Source organism: Meleagris gallopavo, chromosome 12, assembly GCF_905368555.1.
Source record: "Meleagris gallopavo chromosome 12, MGAL_WU_HG_1.1, whole genome shotgun sequence".
In the NCBI taxonomy this organism is placed as follows: domain Eukaryota; kingdom Metazoa; phylum Chordata; class Aves; order Galliformes; family Phasianidae; genus Meleagris; species Meleagris gallopavo.
Window position 1 is genome coordinate 3,577,397 of NC_139415.1, and position 11,969 is coordinate 3,589,365.

Here is an 11,969-nt window from a genome sequence, read left to right on the forward strand (position 1 = left end):
AGAATAATTACCTGAAGAACACATACTGACTCTTCATTATTGTAACCCTCTATACCTATCACAGATGTCAACATGTTGATGCTGTCAGTATTGATAAATAAATTACATGTCATTCCTCTCCAATGATCTGCACTGTAAAGGGGAACAATGTTATGCCACACTCCAAACATATACAGAGAGAACAGAAACCCTAAGAACCAAAACTGACAGTGAGACTGGAAGCAAGTGCATATTATCCCTCTGGTTACATACTATCCTAACCCATTCAGCTCTACCAAAGGTTCCTTTCATAGTAGTAAAGGAAAAGTGAAACAGCACTTATCATCTTTTGTCTGAACTTACATTTTAGTCATGGAAATCAGAACTTTTATTCTATTCTACACCAGTGATATGGAGTATTTTATGTACAGAATATTCTATTCTATACCACATGCCCTGCCAGTAGTGTCGCAAAAACTGTTGGTTTGGTTTCCTCATGGACTCCTAGCTCAGCCCGGAGAAGCATCTCACTCCCACATTCAGCCATAACTTGAAAAAGATACGCCAAAGAGGCTGTTCAAAATGTTCACTAGCCAGGGCAGGAAAAAGAAAAATATGAACAGTAAACCATTTCCCATTCCTTTCCATGGAGGCTACTTCCAAACCTTACACTCAAGCCTAGAACAAGTCAATTCAGAGGGCAAAATAACAAATTCCCTTGTCTGCCCTTCCTGCCTGGGAAGCTGGAGGGGAAGGGAACACCCTTCTTCTGATAAACACAGACCCAGCTTCCACTCCGGGCTCACACAGCCGAGCCCAGATTTGATAGGCTGACAGGAAGAATGGTAATTCCTCACTTGCAGAACACCTTTAACTTGGCTGTGATATCACACAGAGCAAACATAAGACAACCACTGGCTGTAAAGCCCCCAGCTCAAATCCTGAGCAGGAAAACAAATTCCAATACCTAGGATTTTTTGAATAACTGCTCAGCTACGTAGACACAGTATCCTTACAGGCAAATCACTGTGGACAGAGGAGAAATAGAGGAGCCAGTACAGTTCTTTGCTGAACTCAGAACTAGAGATGTTTCCTCTAGAAAAAAGAACAATCTCACAAAACCTCCCTGTTTCAAAAACATTCTCACAATTTCAAAAATCTCACTGGATTTTTGAAAGGAAATCACATGATGAAGCTATAGCAATGAAGACAAATATAATTCATATAAAATTAGGAAATATGAGTTAAATAATCTAAGAACTTCTACCAGAACAAAAGCTAGACCAAAAATAGATTTTTCCTGGCCAGAAAAAAAAAACAACACCTGTTTAGAATCAGTGGTCACACATGAAGCAGCTTAATTTAATCCAGTATGTGCAGATCATAATGCTTTGCACTTGCACACAAGGATGAAATAACATTTTGAAAATTCAGTTTAAAAACACTTCAGTACAACATGTTATAAACTGGATTCTTCTTTTTCTTTTTTATTTTAAGTCCACTTCCCCAAACTCTGAAAGGGGCTCAAGAAATCTACTTTTCCAGTCCTTGTTTCATATGGCCAACATGGCACATTAAATATAGTTAATCTGAAAATAACACAGGACAAGTGAGACAACTGTGTAATTACAAGATAAGGCAAAAGAGTTCATTTATGCTGTGAAGAAATTCCAGAATCAGTACTATGTTTACTTAAAAACATATCTCAGTATACAATCAAAACCAAACTATGAATAATCAAAAGTAGTTCATGCAAAAGGCCTGGAAAATAACTCAAGTTCTACAGCCAAATAATAGAACTGTCTCTAGAATTTCAGGCTCAAGTCTCTAGTCTATGCACCTCCTCTCACCTCCTGTAAAGAGGTCACACTTGTCACATCCCTATTGATTGGATTTAGAAGCAGAGCAGATCAGTGATTATTCCAGTAGTTACTGACACACCTTCAGAAAAATCTGTTCTCGGATGAACTATGATGCAACCCCAGCTGCTCCACTCCCAATTAATAACAGCGTAAAGGAATATTGCACAAAAAAAGTTTAGTATTGTGTATAATTTTTCACTGTGTGGTTTTGCCCAACAGTTTTCACTTGGCATTCTTTGTCTTAGAAAATCAGAAAACATCTTACTTCCTCTATAAGTGTCAGCAAGTGGAGGTAGTGGCACAGCTGAGTGATTTCTGAAAGCCTTGCCACTTACCCTTTACACCTTGCACAACATAGCACTGATATGGTTGGAATTGGACCCTCCTGACAGGATTTAGAGTTCTCTGAGGATTTTGTGCTGATTATATTTGAAAACATATTGTAATTTATCTAAGCAGCATAATTACTTTTGTTCCATCTATGCATGTCTCGTCACACTTAGTGGGGTTGCTCAATTTCTAGTCAGGCAACGCTGCTGCCTCTTTCAGTAATTACTCTGCTATCATCCTGCCTCCAGTGGGTAACCTCAGACCTGTGCTATCTATTCCCCTTTTCTTGTTACATTTTCCCTCTGCCATTGCTTTGAGAAGTACTCCACAACCACCACGGGCTGAGAAAAGCACATCCTAAATCATAACTCCCTACTGGCAATTTCTGAAGACGTTGCTTTGCATAGAGCAATACACACCAATGGGCTATGCTCAAAACCAAACCTTGACAACTGACAATGGAGAGAACAGAACATCTCATTTACCTTATTTTCCCTTAATGTAGCCACATTAGAACTTCAGGAAACAGCTTAATTGCTAGAAGAATAATCAACAAAGTGTTTTGTCTGAAAGCAGATACTGATTCTATGCTGAACTTCTACCAAAATATTCCCAAGCTCACAAGTGCATTGGATATACAAATTGCATGTAGCCCAGACTGCCAATTTGTTCTTGTCTGGCTTGAGACAACGCACTGAGAAGGATATTACGGGGCTGAGCTAACACTACATTTGACACAGTTTGCTCTATGTGCTTAAAGCTGTCATCAAGAACTTCGTCTTTCCAGCATGAGAGAAAAGTGCCTCTTCAAACTGCCATTTCTCAAGGCGAGTAGTATGAAGTACACAATGGCAACCAGGATTCCATTTCCTACTGTTGTAACTTTGAGAGGTTGTTTTCTTTGTTTGTTTTATTAAATAAGGCCAAGGGAAGACCTGGAAACAGGCATAGCTGTTCTGAATACAGAGGAAGGATCTGTGACCAGGGTACAGTGGTAGGAGATGTCACAGAGATGGGACAGCCTTCTATTCAGGTCATCAGCCATTTTCTATACAACTAATTATTTGTTAAGAATGCCATTTTCCACTATGACTCTGCTGACCTTCAATCAGTAATAAAATGTTTCACTTGCATTCAGAGACCTGACCTCAGCCTTGTATGGAATTTAGGAGCTCACAAAGAATGCAGTAAAGCTCTTGTCCCTTCACTGAGGCAAATATTCTTTAAGGAGAATAATGTTAGAGATCCTTTGAGAAATGTAGGAATTTCAAGATCAAGCTACAGGCTGGTTTCTAAGGGAAAATTAAGTTCTGCGTCCAGATTTTTTTTTCTAAAGTGTATTTTTCACAATGGTAGATAAAGTAAGCATTGAAAATACTAAGATGAAGAGAAAAATTTATTCATGGACCAAGTATAATGAACTTTCACAAACTAAGTTTTAGCACTACAAAGAAGATGATTTTGAACACTGCCGGGTTAATCTGTTTCTAGGAAGTAGATTCTAGGCTTCCTATCCACCTGATGCAATATGTTGCTCCTGCATGCAGAATCTCACAGCAGGAAGACTGTTGGACTGGTCGCTCCAAGGACTTCCCAAGGAAACTCCTGACCATGGGATTCATTTCTGCTAAAAAACTGGGTCATAAGCAAATTAGACTTCTACAGCTCTCCTCTGACAATGGTAGGTGGCTATCAAGAAAACTGTCTGAATGCAGGAGCTGGTGCAGGCCAGTTGGGCTCATCAGAAGGAAATGGCAGTTGGACAAGTACTGGGTGCATCCAGGTGTACAAATCCCAGCTCACTTGTTGCAACAAGACCCACAGCAGTCCAAGCTGTATAAGATGTATACTCTGACAAAAGTTACAGCAGCCAACTTTCACCTAGACTTTGAAAGAGTTTTAACTAAAAAAAGCCAATTTTTTTTTGGTTTTCCCACCTATCAGAGAGCTTTTTCAATGAAGTGTCTCAGATCTGAATTCATTGGTGTATTCATATCATGAGTCTAAGAATGCCTACTTACTTAGAAGAACAACAGCCTTTCATTCACTGACAGAATCAGGGTGATGTAAGGGAATCTGAATTAATATTTTCAGAATGCTATTTCAAAACAGGGTGTTTTTGAAGTGCACATTCTTAGGTAGACTGAAGGTACAAACACTGAAACTTTGGTTGCCAGATGAAAACTTCCATATCAAACCAGGATGAAGGTGGTGGTTTGTGAGGAAAACATCTGCCTAAAGCCTCCCATTTCTGCTCTTTTTCAGAACCAATGTTTCAAAATGAACATCTTAGCAATTGACAGCTTGCTTGTAAGAGACATTGCCGTGCTTTTCACCACTTTCCAATGATTGGTATATAACAAAAATGCAGCATGCTTTACAGATTTTCTGGAAAGTGTATTCTTTTACTGAGGTGCTTTGAGACAATTCATATATGGAATTCTCTAAAGCTTCAAGTTGCTTTGGAGATGGGAGAAAAAATTTCACCTCTTCACGCAGCCATCCTTCCTTGAGGTAGATATCTGATAGAGAAAGGCTGCTCAAACACTGGCTGGAAGAAATAAAGTCCAGGTTTTCCAGCACTGCAGACTAATTTTTTTGGTTCTTACTGTCTCCTGTTAAACAGGTACAGGCCTCTACTTCTCTGGCTTATACTTAGAGGGCCCCACTCACACAGGAAAGTAAAGTAGAGGCTTGATAAGATTTGATTTCAAGGCTGTTTCAAAACAAACACTTTGTAAAGAATGAGATCCAGTGCACAAAGCTATTTAATACTGAATGCAGGAATGGTTTTTGTCTCCTCTAGTCACTCTTCAAGTGAAGGCACCCCAGGCAAGAGGGGCAATGCAAACTAGAGGAGCCTAATCAGTCTAAATCAATGTTTGAGGAGCTCTGTAAACAGAGGGCATGTGGAAATGCTCTCCCCTGTTAGTTTCAAATAACACTGAATTTTTATTCTCAATGCCCAAAGTACTGAAAAAGCTTAAACTAGTGCATCAGCATCAGGCAGAGAGCTCTGAAACACTATTATCCAAGAAGAAAGCAGACAAATACCCAAAAATGTATACTGTACCTAGACTAGGAAGGGGCCAATAAAGAAAAGTGACTTTCCAAAGCTTCTGACACTACCTCCTATTGTAATTGTATGAGACTTTTAAAGTCTAAAACTCTGTGCAAGAACATCAGTGTACTTTGGAGTGGGTACTTGTGTTTGGAGGTCAGCTTTTGTATATGCTTCTCATCAGAAACCTGTGTCCTTCAGTCAACCTGGTCTCACCAGTGAAACTTGAAATCTTGCCCTATTCTACAAAGAGAAGGATGTGGAACTGCAATTCCCATTGCCCACTGCAAAGTGCCTAAGCACAACAAAGCTTGGCTGGCTGCAAGTAAGGGAACACAGCAAGCTTTCAGCCTCCTAAGCAGTACAACCCTTACAGGAAGCAGGCAGAACACCATATCTACGGTATCACTGTTTTCTTTCCATCATTCTGAAATTGTTAGTGCATACATTCAGAAACACAGTACCAGGTGTCACCACAGTTAATCCTAATAAAATTGTCAAATAGATTATCAGCATGAAATTTACTCCATGTAGTTAAACTTCTTCCTACTTCTTCCTTGCAAAAGGCATATTCCAGTGTTTACTGAAATTTGCAGGAGACTGCATCAGCTTTAAAGGCTTCTTCAATATTTTTAAGCTTCTCAGGAATTTCTCAACAGAGATGACAGATGAGATTAAACTTCAAATTTCAAATTAAATTCTTAGAAAACTTACTGCTGGGAAATCTCAAGAACAGGGATATTTGTTTGGAGTCAGTTTGGGCCAGAAAACAATTCTCAAAAGAGAAGGGAGTTGAAGAGAAGGTGCATGGATGAGATTTGAGGTTGGTTTAGGGGCACTTCTGCTTTCAGTGCTTTCCGTTCCCTCCTCAAAAATGTAAATTAACATATCAAATTCAGGGTGACATTTCTGATAAAGATCAGTTTAAATATAATACTGGAGGTCCTTCAACTGAACAATACAGAGTGAAAACATCATTTTTACCTGCAAAAACTGCCAGTGCAAGCTGCTGCTGAATCCAGATCAGACACTATTTGGCATGAAATCACCAGTGCATTTAATTCTTTCATTCACAGAAAACTTAATCTTATATGGAGTATGGCAATGTGGTGGATCACATTGTTGCAATGGTATAATAATGAGAAGGCATTAGATCAACAGGAATTGCGCTCCATGACAGGCTCTTGCTGAATGCAGAAGGCACATATTTCAAGTACAGTTAACACACAATATTAAAATGCTGTAAGGTAAACTATTTATTTTCTTCCACTAAAGCTCTATCTTTCCACATTTTCTATATGTGGAAAGAACAGAGGAACGTAATAAGAGAATAAAAGCTGTCCCGACATTTTCTATGCTTTCTCTATCAGATAATCTCTACCTTTTGCCCTCTGAAAGCCACTCCTTTTTCATTATGAAATTAATGCATTAATTAATGAGACAGCTACCTCAGTAGGAGTCAGCAAAATGCACTGAACTATTCCTTCCTCAACTAGATCAACACCTCCTAAGAAGCTGGAGAACTTCTAGTAGCCATAGCCAGCCTGTCACAGCTTGTTATATACTGGAACAGGGACCACAGTCAAAGAGCAATCAGCTCCTTTCCATTAGAATTCCTGCTATGGGACAAATCTTGCACTGCTCACTCCTGTGTTATGCTTACACCCTAGAGAACAGCACAGGTCAGTGTCTCTCCAGCTGTTGTGCCAAGCAAGCAAGAAATTGCTCTGGCCTAGAAGTAACATAAGAAATGACAGCACAGGGGGAGAAAAACAAATCCTCCCACTGCAATTCCAAGCAGAGACCAGAATCGCTGCTATACTGGGTAGGGATTTCTGGCAGAAAAGAGCACAAGTCTGCCATTTTTGTAGGGTAAACCAGGCAATGACAGATTCGCATGTCTGAGACAAGATCTTGAATCTTCCCTTTTTACTTCCCATATTTTGCCACTTCAAGGTCTGCTGAGTAACGGACATCCAGTCAACTGAAGAGACAGCCTCACACCAGTTTGCTGAGCAGTGTACTGCTGCTGCCTTATATTCTTCTGTCAAATTATATTCAAAACGAAGACAGACAGCAGATAACTTCATAATGGCTTCAGTTACCTTGAGCCTGGCTCATGGAACAGGCACACGCCTGGAGTTGGGCTTTAGGATAGACTCCGACATGCAGTAACCTTGTAAGACAGCTACGTTTCAGTAGCTCATAAAAGTGCAACCAGCACCTGCCACCATACAGCAAAATCCCAATATAGCGTTTAATAAATCAGAAACCTACCCCGATCCTGTCAGTCCAAAACTAGCCCTGCTCGACGGATGCCATTTTAACTCCACAGCCACCGCGAAAAGCTGGAAGGGCTCTCTCCTTTTTCCCCATCGAACATGTGGGGGGGTGGGGGTGCTGGAGGAGGAGACAGGTGCACCCGCGGGAGGGAGGGACTGCCTCGAGGGGCTGAAACTACAGAGGCAGCCGCTCGGCCGCACACCACCCTCAGCACCGCCGGCCCCTCAGTGCGGGAGGCGGGCTGGGTGCTGAGGCGCGAGGGAGCGCGCACTCACCTCGTGAGGCCCCGCCGCCATAGCAGGTCCACCTCTTCCTGGCAGCTGCCTTGAGCGCAGCTGAGCAACGAAGAGGTGGGACAGGCGGATACATCGAGGTGTTCAGGGTGTGTGCCTGCATGGTGGAGGATGCAACGTATACAGGTCTTAGCATTCAGGTCTTCCTATGTAAATAAGAAGGCCATGAGAGTACTGCTTTGCTCAATAGCATCTGAGTTGTTACTACGTGCTATTGGCCACAAAAATCTTTCTAATATGTATAGATAAAACCAACCACTGTGCTGTTGTAAGGCTCAGAGACAGTGGCAGAGGGAGAATGCAAAGCTCCACAGGCTTTGACTGTGCTCCAGAGAAACTGTCGCCACAGTGGCTTAAGGCATTACTGGTCCCACACAAGCACCGTGCCTCCAGGTGGGAGCTGCCATCCCTCGGCACAGGGAGCAGAAAGATGAGGTGTTCCCACTCTTCAGCTGCTGCAGTACATAATCCACATTGAGACAAAAAATGGATGTTGGTGGAGCAAAGACACTAACATGTGCAAGGGAAAGGCTCAAGCACAGATGCTGTTCTGAGGACAGTGAGCTTAGCAGGTGGACAGCAGGAGCAATCTTGGCTTCTATGGCTTTACTGAGTTGAGTCCTTGCCCGACTTAACTTGGATGGATCAGTGCTTGTCTGTCAAAGCCTCCAGTTTGGTAAAATACACCAAGCTTTGCAATGAACAGAGCCTGTCTGAAGCCTCTTCTGAAACACTCCATGAAAGGACAGCTTAGGTAAGATTCTGAACACTGACACAGAAATCTCATTTGTTCTGTATAAGTTTGAAACAGTAGCTATCTTTCCTTTCTCTACTCTGGAGTAACTTACTTGACTGTAGCTGTTTTCTGTGAGATAACAGAAGCTCCACTTTGATGTTCATGAACTTTCAGAGAGTTCTGAACATCTGGTAGCTCAAAAAAAAAAAAAAAATTGAAATCGTTGGCTCATATTAGACAATGATGGTGTTCCATGAGTTCCTGAGGCTGATTCCAGAGAGGAGACACCTGTACTGCCATGCTCTGTGTTTACTTGTACAGCACAGGTAGCCAAAGTAAAGGTAGTGTGGGAATTGTGCCTAATAGCACGCCTCAAAAATGGAGAAGTTGAAAGCGTAATAGTTGTAACAATCAGAAAGATCGATGTAGTAGAATAGCAATACAGAAGGTGTTATAACAAAGGAACTAGCACAAATGGAAAGGCATTACAAAGAGAAAAGTGCTCACCCATCCCTGAAGATTTAGGTTCACAGGGAAAACTCCACAAGGGAGAAATCCCCCCAACTAAAGATCCTTCCCTAGTGCCAGTTAGCCCTTAAATGTGGTCTAGGAAAGGTGCAACCAGGCTCCACCCCTTCCAGTCACACAGCTGAACTGCCTTCACCTGTGCTCCCAGGGCTGGCCCGATCCTTTCCCCAGGTGCTCAGTCAGTGGTTCAGGCCAGGACTCAGCAATTTCCATGCAGCATTAAAGAGGTAAGTTACACTGTAATATTCTTAAGAAGCTAATTCTGGAGAAACAGCAAACTCACTACTATATTGGCAATGTGGACTGGATTTTAAATTGCAGGTTATATTCATCTAGTTGAGTAACTTAGAAAGAACAATGACCACTTCTCAGAGTTACTTGAACAATCGGTGAAATTATGCCTGGTATTATCTGTTGTCTACAGAGCAAATCTGGTTGAAGACTTGTGTAATGTCTGGACCAACAGCAAAATAAATCTTTTGTATAATACAATGCAATTTTAAAAACCAGTATATATGCAGAAGAGAAGGTGATTTCTGGTATCTGTAGAACTACAGAATATAAAATCTTCAAATTTAGGGTAGGTTTTAACACTAAAATATAGGTTTTTTTTTCTTTCATTCTTTCTTTCTTTCTTTCTTTTTTTTTTTCCCCAGGATTAAATACAGTGTTACAGACAATTGTATCCCACACGTGCCCACGCATAATATTCTGACTGAAGTAAGACTTGGTGTCTTAAAAAGAAATTGTTGAAGTATCACGTGAAAATAGCAATATCCCCACAGGTTTCTTAAGTGAGGCAGGGAAATAACTAGATAAGTGACTGGTAGTCTTACATTTTTTTTCTTTTAGTACTCTCAAAACAGCACCACAACAGTATGTTCAGACTCATGCTTCATGCAAACCATAGTCCAGCGGTATGTGTCTACTTCACCGTCATCATAGCATTGCTGCTTAGAATCTCTGATCCAAAGTTTGCATGGGGAGATGGGTCCGCTTAGATATTTAAAAACTCTTGGCTAGTCTTCTCTCTTTCAAAATCACTAGTGAAACAATGAACAGCCTCTGAGGGAATAACATGCTTAGGTAGACAGCAGAGAGAACAGACGAGGTGCCAGCAGATGGCACTCAAGAATGTGAGCAAGCACTCCTGAGCAAGCAGAGAAAATGGTTGTGTGGTGCACTGTCCAGTACTTGCATGCAGGCTGTATGTGCCCTGTATGTTCCTAGACTGAACTCACGAAGAGTAATTAGTAGTGCTTTCAGTGTTTCACATCTTTAATCGGGAATATAAATCCTGTCTTCAGCTTAGGAAATCTTCACATGTGGGACCAAAGTACTCTATGAAGTAGCTTCTTTCTGGATTTGGATTAAAACCAGGTTTTGCTGCATCATGGATAAGCTGAGCCATTGCTTCTAATTTTTTTGCCAAGCTCTAGAAATTTTATTGCCTCTTCCTTAGGTCCTGGCAGTCAGATTGAGGAAATGAAACTTGGATGCTTTATGTGTTAAGAGCTCTTTCTAAAGGACAGCTTTGGTCTCTAGCCTGCTACTCTTTACTGAGATCACTGCAGAAGGTTATTTCTACTTATGAAATAAGTTAATGTCCTCCTATAATTTGATTTTAATTAATAACACTAAAGAGATTCTGTCTGCTAGAATTTTACTGTTGGAGTCTAGGAAATGTTTGGAAAGAAACATCAGGCTCTGTCTGTCACCGACCTTAAATCACCTCAGATCTACCAGCTAACCTTCCAACTTGCAAGAGGTCATGACTTCAGTTGATGCGGAAGATAAAGTTGCATCTTAGAAGGGTGACTTTAACTAAGGAAGGGAGTCTTGCTACTCTAATTAATGAAGTTTGCCCCTCATTTGCTAAGACTTTTCGTCTATGATTTATACCTGGACCATAGGGAATTTGAAGGGTTTTTTCCTTCTTCTTACACTGTGACTGTGTTGAATATATCCAGCATTCTTACACTCTGGAGTTTTCAAAGTGCCTGAGTCATACTTTTGCTTGTGTTTCTTTGGTCTAATATGGGCAGGTAAAAAAGAAGTCTGCCAATGCCAAAAGCTTTTTCTAGCGCTCTCCCTCTAAGGCTTACAGACTGAATATTAAACTCTGGGCTAAAGTCCAGCATGCTGAATCCACAGAGGTTTCATAAGTTAAATAAAAGAATTAAAAAATATTTCTGCAGTTTCAAGTCTATCCATAGCACCATGGGACTGAATGTGGCATGGATATGAAGCTCTTGAAAAAGTCGAATGCAATTTCCCCTATGAATATAGCTGTACAGTGGTTTAAAAACTTAGCACTTAAATTGTATCTGCTGAAAGCTTGGTATGCAAGTTAACATGACAGTATTTTTCTTTTGGTCTGAAGTATGGTTTAAATTGGTAATACCGTTTCAAAATGTTTTTGTGGTTTATATTCTGGTGGTTTTCATTTATTTGTTTATTTTTGTTGTTGTTTAATAGCCCATGAAAATAGGGCTTAATTAGAAAGCTGACATTTTTGTACCGATCTGTTTTTCTCTGAGAAAGGCAAAGAAATGAGCCACACATGCACACACAGGCAGCATTTCTGGCTTCCAGCCCACTCTGAGATTAGCCTGCAGAAAAATTTATTGCCTATTTCCAGAGAGGTCATCTGCCATTCACAAATGTCTTAATTATTTGAGATAAATTACCACAACTCCAGTTGCCATACATCTGTGGATAGATTTTCCTCCAAAATATGTAGTCACCCTGATTGAGGGAAGAGTTGGTTAAAAAGTGGGACTGAACTAAGTAAAAGAAAATAAAAATACTTAGTTGAAAATTATACATCTGTGTTTACACCTAGACTATTATGTGAGATAGTGGCCTGGAAACTTGCACAGAAATTCAACTCTGAA